Source organism: Octodon degus, unplaced genomic scaffold, assembly GCF_000260255.1.
Source record: "Octodon degus isolate 3935 unplaced genomic scaffold, OctDeg1.0 scaffold00151, whole genome shotgun sequence".
Taxonomy (NCBI): Eukaryota; Metazoa; Chordata; class Mammalia; order Rodentia; family Octodontidae; genus Octodon; species Octodon degus.
The window spans coordinates 1,792,870-1,799,889 of NW_004524727.1; the positions used below are offsets into that span (position 1 = coordinate 1,792,870).

Here is a 7,020-nt window from a genome sequence, read left to right on the forward strand (position 1 = left end):
AGAGACAGAGAGAGACAGAGAGACAGAGAGAGACCCTTATCCCTGCCATCACCTCCGGATGTGACCTCAGCCCGAGTCCTCACCCTCAGCTGCGCTGATGTCAATGCAGAACAGGAAGCCCCCTTCCTCCTCCTCCTGACTGGCTCTGGAATCAGCTGTCTCTGATGGAAGGACAGTCCAGGCAGAGGAGGAGGCCAACTGCTCACAGATATGGCCTCCTCTGAGGCCCCAGGAAATAGGAATTAGACATTAGTGATGGTCACACAACTCTGAGCCCCAACTGCCCCTGGCCTGGGAAGCATCTATGCTATGTACATTTTGTCTCCATGAAGCTCTCGTTTAAAAAATAGTGCAGAATTTGAGAACCAGGAACTATAAATCCCCAGGAAGGGTTATCTCAGGGACCTCTGGCTTGGGACCGGAAGCTTCAGCTGTGTTCTGAATCTCAGGCTCGCTCTTCCCAGCACTGTTGCAGCTCAGGAGAGTGGGTGTGATTTGGGAAGGAAGGAGAGAGAGATCAAAGCCAGGCCAAGGGTCAAGCACAGCCCCTCCCGAGCACCACCAGCCTTGAAGTCCCGCCCTGCCTTCTCTGGGGTGTCTCCTCACCCACCCTGCAGCCCAGCCACTGAGCTCCAGAGACGGAGCCCTCGGCAGCCAGCCCACTCAGACAGAAGCAACTAAGTCACGCCTTTTTTTTTCTGGTGCCAACTATAGCTGGCTGGACATTGTGGGTTATTTACTTATAAAGAATCTGTTTTTCATTGTTGTTTTTTTAAGAATCTATTTTTTATAAAAATTTTTAGGAGCTGGGCATGCTAGTGCACACCTGTAATCCCAGCATTTAGGAGGCTGAGGCAGGAGGAGTGCTACAACTCTGAGGCCACAGTGAGTTCAAGGCCATTCTGAACTATATGAGACCCTGTCTCAGTCCCCCAAATGTTTAGTAATACGGTCTTGTTGCTGAGACCCTCGATTCCCAATAGGGCAGGTCATCCTGGGGAGTCCCTAGGCTTTTAGCCTCACTTAGAAATTTCCTTCATTGTCCAAAACTGACTAATTTTCCTCCTTTTGGAGAAGGATAGCAATACTTACTGATAGCCACCCTCTCTTTGAGTTAAAAAAATTTTTTTCTGTGTATGTGGTACTGGGGACTTCACACTGAGATACATTCCTGCCCTACTTTAATTTTACTTTGAGATGGCCACCCTCTCTTTGAGTTAAAAAAATTTTTTTCTGTGTATGTGGTACTGGGGACTTCACACTGAGATACATTCCTGCACTACTTTAATTTTACTTTGAGATGGGGTCTCAATAAACTGCTAACTGCTAGGCTTGAACTTCTAATCCTCTGCTTCAACCTCCCAGAGTGCTGAGCGCACAGGCATGCACCATCACACCTAGCTCACATTTAGAATTATTAGGAAAAAAAAAAACTTTAAGGAAATGAGATCATTTGGTAAGGTATGAAACATCGGCTCTTTGAATGTCAAACTCATTTTCTGATTAAGATCCAAGCCGCCATCTTCTGCAGAGAACGACCTGTTCTCTCCTCTCCTGCCAGGTTACAAGCATTTACAGCCCATCTAATTGTGCTCTGTGTTCAAAGCCACCCAGAAAATCTGCCACCACCAGAGTCGTCTAAAAGTTGGGTATTTGATGTGTCATGTGCTGAAATGCTCCCAATCACCCTTGTTTTTATTATTATTTTGCCTGTTAATATCGATCAAAGACTAGAAGTCTGCCAGAATATCTGAGCATGGTGATAAAGTGCAGCTATATCTCTTGCCAACACCCCCAGACTCAGCAATGTCTGTGACTGTTGCTCTCGTTTTGGAAAATAAACCAGGCTCTAAGCTACCTTCTTCCCTGGTAGTTTTCAAGACTCTTGGCAGGGGCTGGTGAGATGGCTCAGTGGTCTAAAGCACCTACTTAGAACAAACTTAGCAAAGCCCAGGGACCACGGTTCAATCCCCCAGCACCACATGCCAGCCAGTCCGCCCCCTGGTGGGCTGAGCTGGCCACACACACACACATACACACTAATAAATAAATAAAATTAAAAAAAAAGACTCTTGGCATGTGAAATATAAAGTGTGACAGAAAAATATGGTGACTGTTGAAACAGAATTAATGTCAGTGAAAGACTCATTGTCATGAATCCCCCACAAGACCTTCCATCTGGTTTGAGTGTGCATATCCCACCATCCTTGCTGCTTTCTGCAGCAGCTCTGGAGTTTTCTTTCTTGAAGGCCGTTAGCTGCATTGTCCTGGCTGCCTCGATGTCCTGAAGGGATTCAATCTGTTTCTGTTTCATGGTCATGGTGACTCTGGGAAAGAGCCAGATGCCGCATAGTGCTGGATCTGGAGCCAGGGCAGGTGAGGACTCAGCGCTGTGTTTTCACAAGCTGAGGGATGCCCTTCTGAAGGATGGCATTCAGCAGCAGCAGTTCCCATAGTTATGATTACACCTGGGAAGACCGTGAGGAAAGAGAACTCCAGAGCTGTTGCCGGAAGTGGCCAGGATGACGGGGCGAGTAGGTTGGAAGCCAGAAGGAGGATGTTAAGGCAATTCATGGCAATGTGTCTTTTGCTGTAATAATTTTTTAAAACTCAAGCATGCACTGTTTGCTTTGCTCACACACTGCAGCGCTTGTAGTGCTCATCACTGTAACATGACCCCAAACCCCCATGCAGGGATTTGCTGAGATCCCTGCTCTTCTTGGCCCTCTGATGAGGGGGTCTCATGGGCCTGAGGGACAAGGACTCGTTTGAGTCAGCCTGAGCCTCTGCTGAGGGCCAGTCAGCCACACACAGCACTGATTTGGGGCAGGCAGAAGGACAAGATGCCCGGAAGGTGCTGGATCGGGTCTAGCCTTCACAGGCCTGACTCCTTAGGAGCAGCATCCTCTAGTGGCTCTCCTCGCCTGCTCCTTCCCACCACAGTGCCACCTGCCTCTCTTTCCTGGTGGAACTCAGAGTGGAAAGGCCAGGCCTTGCCACCCAGCCAGGCCTGCTCTGGAGCCCCTGCCCCTCTTGTGCCCAGCAAGGCTGTGGGAATAGAAAGAACCACAGGACACATCCCTTCCAGCAAGTGCACAGGTCTCACAGGACAGTAGCAACCCCAGTTGGCCTAGTGTCTGTGAGCTCACGTGGCCCAGCCACAGTGGGGTGCTGGCAGAGACCCTGCGGCTCCCTGCATGCTTAGGTTTTTATTTTATTAGCACATGTCTTGGGACACAACGTAACATCATTCCTTGTGGGGAGTTGGCACAGGTCGCGGACGCATCCTCATTCTGTCTGTGTCCCCTCCCCTCTGGCCCTCCCTCCTTCCCTCTCTCGGTTCTCTTTCCTTTTGCAAAAGAGCCACCTCCCTCCCTGTCTGTCGGTTCTGCTCTGACACCTGGCAGTTACGGCAGCTCAGGGTCACTCCAAAGCCTGCTCGGCCTGCGTTCGAGGGAGCATCGCGGTAAGCAGAGGCACGCTGGAGTCAGCAGGAAGGGAGCCGGCTGTGTGGCACAGTCCTCTAACTCCAGCACTCGGGATGCTGAGGCAGGAGGATTGCTGTGATTTTGAGCTCAGCCTGGGATACACAGTGAGTTCAACGCCAACCTAAACAGCATTGTGAGACCCTGTCTCAAAACCCAAACCAAATCCAAACCCAAACCCAAACCAACAAACAAAAATAGTTCAGGTCTCATTGCAGAACATTTTGAAATGCTTTAAAGCTTGAAATCAAGAAAATACCAGTAATAGCAATTCTGAAAGATAACAGTTACTAGATCTTTATTTTGCACTAGTCACTTATCTAGATTTGATCTATCTACCTGTCTATCTATCTATCTATCTATCTATCTATCTATCTATCTATCTATGAACATGTTGGATGTACTGGTACATACCTGTAATGCACTTGGAAGGCTCATGGAGAATCACCATGAGTTCAAGGGCAGCCTGGGCCGCATAGTAAGTTCTAAACCAGCCTGAACTATGTATAGTGAGACCCTGTTATGGTTTGTGTCTAGTTGTCCCCCCAAAGCCTCATGTACTCATGGTGTGGCTGCTAGAGTTCATGATTAATTATTGATCCAATGCTGAGATTATGGGTGTGAGTGCTACACCTACCCTGGGCAAATAATCTGCATACAGATGTAAGGAGGGGAGAGAGGTTGACAAGCTGCCAGCTGCTGCTCCTTTTTCTCTTTGCTATTTTCTGCCACCATGAACTGCTACCTTCTGCCATGTGCCACTGCCTTGGAGCCAGCCCAGTATGGACTGAAATTTCCTCCATGAACCAAATAAACCTTTCCTTCTTTATTTTGGGGTATTGGGTATTTTGTCCCAGCAATGAGAGAAAAGTAACCAAGACAGATCTTATCTCATGAGCTCCAAACAGGCTTTGCAGACGCCTTCATCCACCCTCTTAGTTGTTTGTTGCCAGCTATGGTCAACCCCACCATGTTTTTTGATATCGCTGCCGACAGCAAGCCCTTGGGCCGCGTCTCTTTCTAGGTGTTTGCAGACAAAGTTCCAAAGACAACAGAAAACTTTCATGCCCTGAGCACTGGAGAGCAAGGATTGGTTATAAGGGTTCCTGCTTTCACAGAATTATTCCAGGATTTATGTGCCAGAGTGGTGACTTCACGCGCCACAATGGCCCTGGTGGCAAGTCCATCTACGGGGAGAAATTCAATGATGAGAACTGCATCCTGAAGCACACAGGCCCAGGCATCCTGTCCATGGCAAATGCTGGGCTAAACACAAATGGATCCCAGTTTTCCATCTGTACTGCCAAGACTGAGTGGCTGGACGGCAAGCACGTGGTCATCGGGAAGGTGAAAGAAGGCATGAACACCATGGAGGCGGTGGAGCGCTTTGGGGCCAGGAATGGCAGGACCGGCAAGAAGACCACCACCACTGACTGTGGACAGCTCTAATGCGTGTGACCTTTGTGTATGGCCACCACCAGACCAGACCATTCTTCTAGCTCAGGAGAACACCCTGCGCCCTCCCTGCTCAGAACGCCCCATCATCTCTGCTCTTCTTGCAATTCTTTGGGTTCCATGTTTCCCTTGCTCCCCTCCAAATATACCTGGATTGCACAGTTAAGTTTATGGTTATTAATAAAGCTAAATAACAGTGAAAAATAAAAAGAGCTCCAAACTAAAAATATATCTGTGAATGTGACCTAGGAGTAATTTTCAGTGTCTTCCTTCTGCATCTCACAAGTCTGTCTTCAGTTCTATAGAACAGTTCTTTAGGATTTTAACAACATCCTATGAAAAGAGAGAACATAGGAAGGCTGGGAAACGCTGGATTATTTCTTCTCCTTGCAAGGCTGGTTGGAGCCTTCAGCATTCTGATTTCATCATGAGTTTCTGATACAGGTAGGCCATTGTGCCTGAGCTGCCTCCTGCAGCTCGGGGACAGAGCCTGTGGACTACACAGGTGAGCAGGCACTGTGTCACCCAAGCTACAGTTCACCCCCACTGGCCTCCACAGCCTGGCCAGCTGGTGACAAGAGGGGTGTCCCCTAGCCTGTTGTGTGTGCAAAGCCTCTGTCAGCCTTTCCTGAGTTTGCCAATGCAGTTGCTTCCACAGGGTGCTCTTGTGGGAAGTTATTTGTGTTCCTGAAAAACTTGAGGGGCACCAGGTCTTATTTGGGTGACAGCAGTTGACCCTGTGCCGAAGAGAGGCTTCAGGAGTGTGTACATCAAACATGCTTGCTCCCTTCAAAGCGTGAGCACTGGGCTCAGGTAATTTGTTTGTAGCACTGAGATCCAGTGCTTCTAAAATTCACTGAGCAGATAACTCTGTTTGTTTTTGTTTTTACTTTTTTGAGACAGAGCCTCACTATCTCATTCGGGCTGATCTTGAACTCTCTATGGAACCCACATGGGCTGTGAACTCACAGTGATCTGCCTGCCTCAGCCTCCCAAGTGCTGGGATCACAGGCGTGTGCCATCACACCAGTTCTCGTGCACAGTTCTGTGTCACATTTCCTAATAAGAGCTGAGTGACGAGAAAACGGCTAAATGGCTCATTCACTAGCCAGGCCATTCCTTTGCCTTTGTTCCCCAGAGCCACGCTGTGTCTTTGTGCGCATGGTCACTGTCCAGGGTTGAATCTCAGGCCCTTGAACAGAGTCACAAGAGGAGGGAGATCTGCTAAGGGCTGCGTGTGACCCTGCCCTTCCGGTTACAGGCTGCAGCCGGACTCCAGTGCCTCTGACTGTGACCTTATTTGGAAACACGGCTGTGGTGACTGTCATCGGAGATGAGGTCATCTTGGAGTCACACAGTCCTCGTGAGGGGCCTAATAAAAGCAAGGCTTGGGACCCAGGCCTCTGCAGCAGAAAGTGGGGCCGGGACTCCCTTTGCTTCCTGCCGCAGTTGGGGAACCACCTTGCCAGGCTTTGCACAGAGGCCTAGCAGCAGAAAATCCCTGTCTGTCCTTAAGCCACGCCTTGTGGTTAGCTTGTGGCAGGCTTGGTAAACCAATTTCCTTCCTGCTTTTCTTGTTACTTTTGATTCTCCTATTCTGTCTGTCTGTCTGTCTGTCTGCTTGCCTGTCTGCTTGCCTGTCTGCCTGACTGCCTGCCTCTCTCTGCGCTAGCCTTGAGCTCACTATGCTGGCCTCAAACTTGTGATCCTCCTGCCTCAGCCTCCCAAACATCCCATCTCTTCCCACTGCTTCCAAAGCTGAAAATAGCAGGGGCTGGCGAGTCATCTCAGACTTCTTCTCCAGCTAGGCTTGTTGAGGCTGGGGAGCTGCCAACTGTACTCTGAGCCATGCCTGGGCTGGGCTGGGCTGAGGCCTCAGCTGGTCACAGCTGCTGTGTGTCTTTGCCAGGCTCCAGACCTCTCTGGGCTTTGGTTTCCTCAGCTGTGAAGTAAGGCAGCTGCTTGGAATCTGCCCACAGCTCTGTTTATAACAGCACTTTTAGGCTACAGGATAAAAATATTCTGTTTCCTCCCACTCTCTCCAAACTTGGGTGGCAAAAATGACTTCAATTCTCCTCAT

The 7,020-nt window shown here is 49.3% G+C and overlaps 1 pseudogene; it reads left to right on the forward strand.

Moving 5' to 3' along the window:
• The first annotated feature begins 4,440 nt into the window (after positions 1 to 4,440).
• LOC101585790 lies at positions 4,441 to 4,934 on the forward strand (annotated as a pseudogene).
• The last annotated feature ends 2,086 nt before the right edge of the window (positions 4,935 to 7,020 follow it).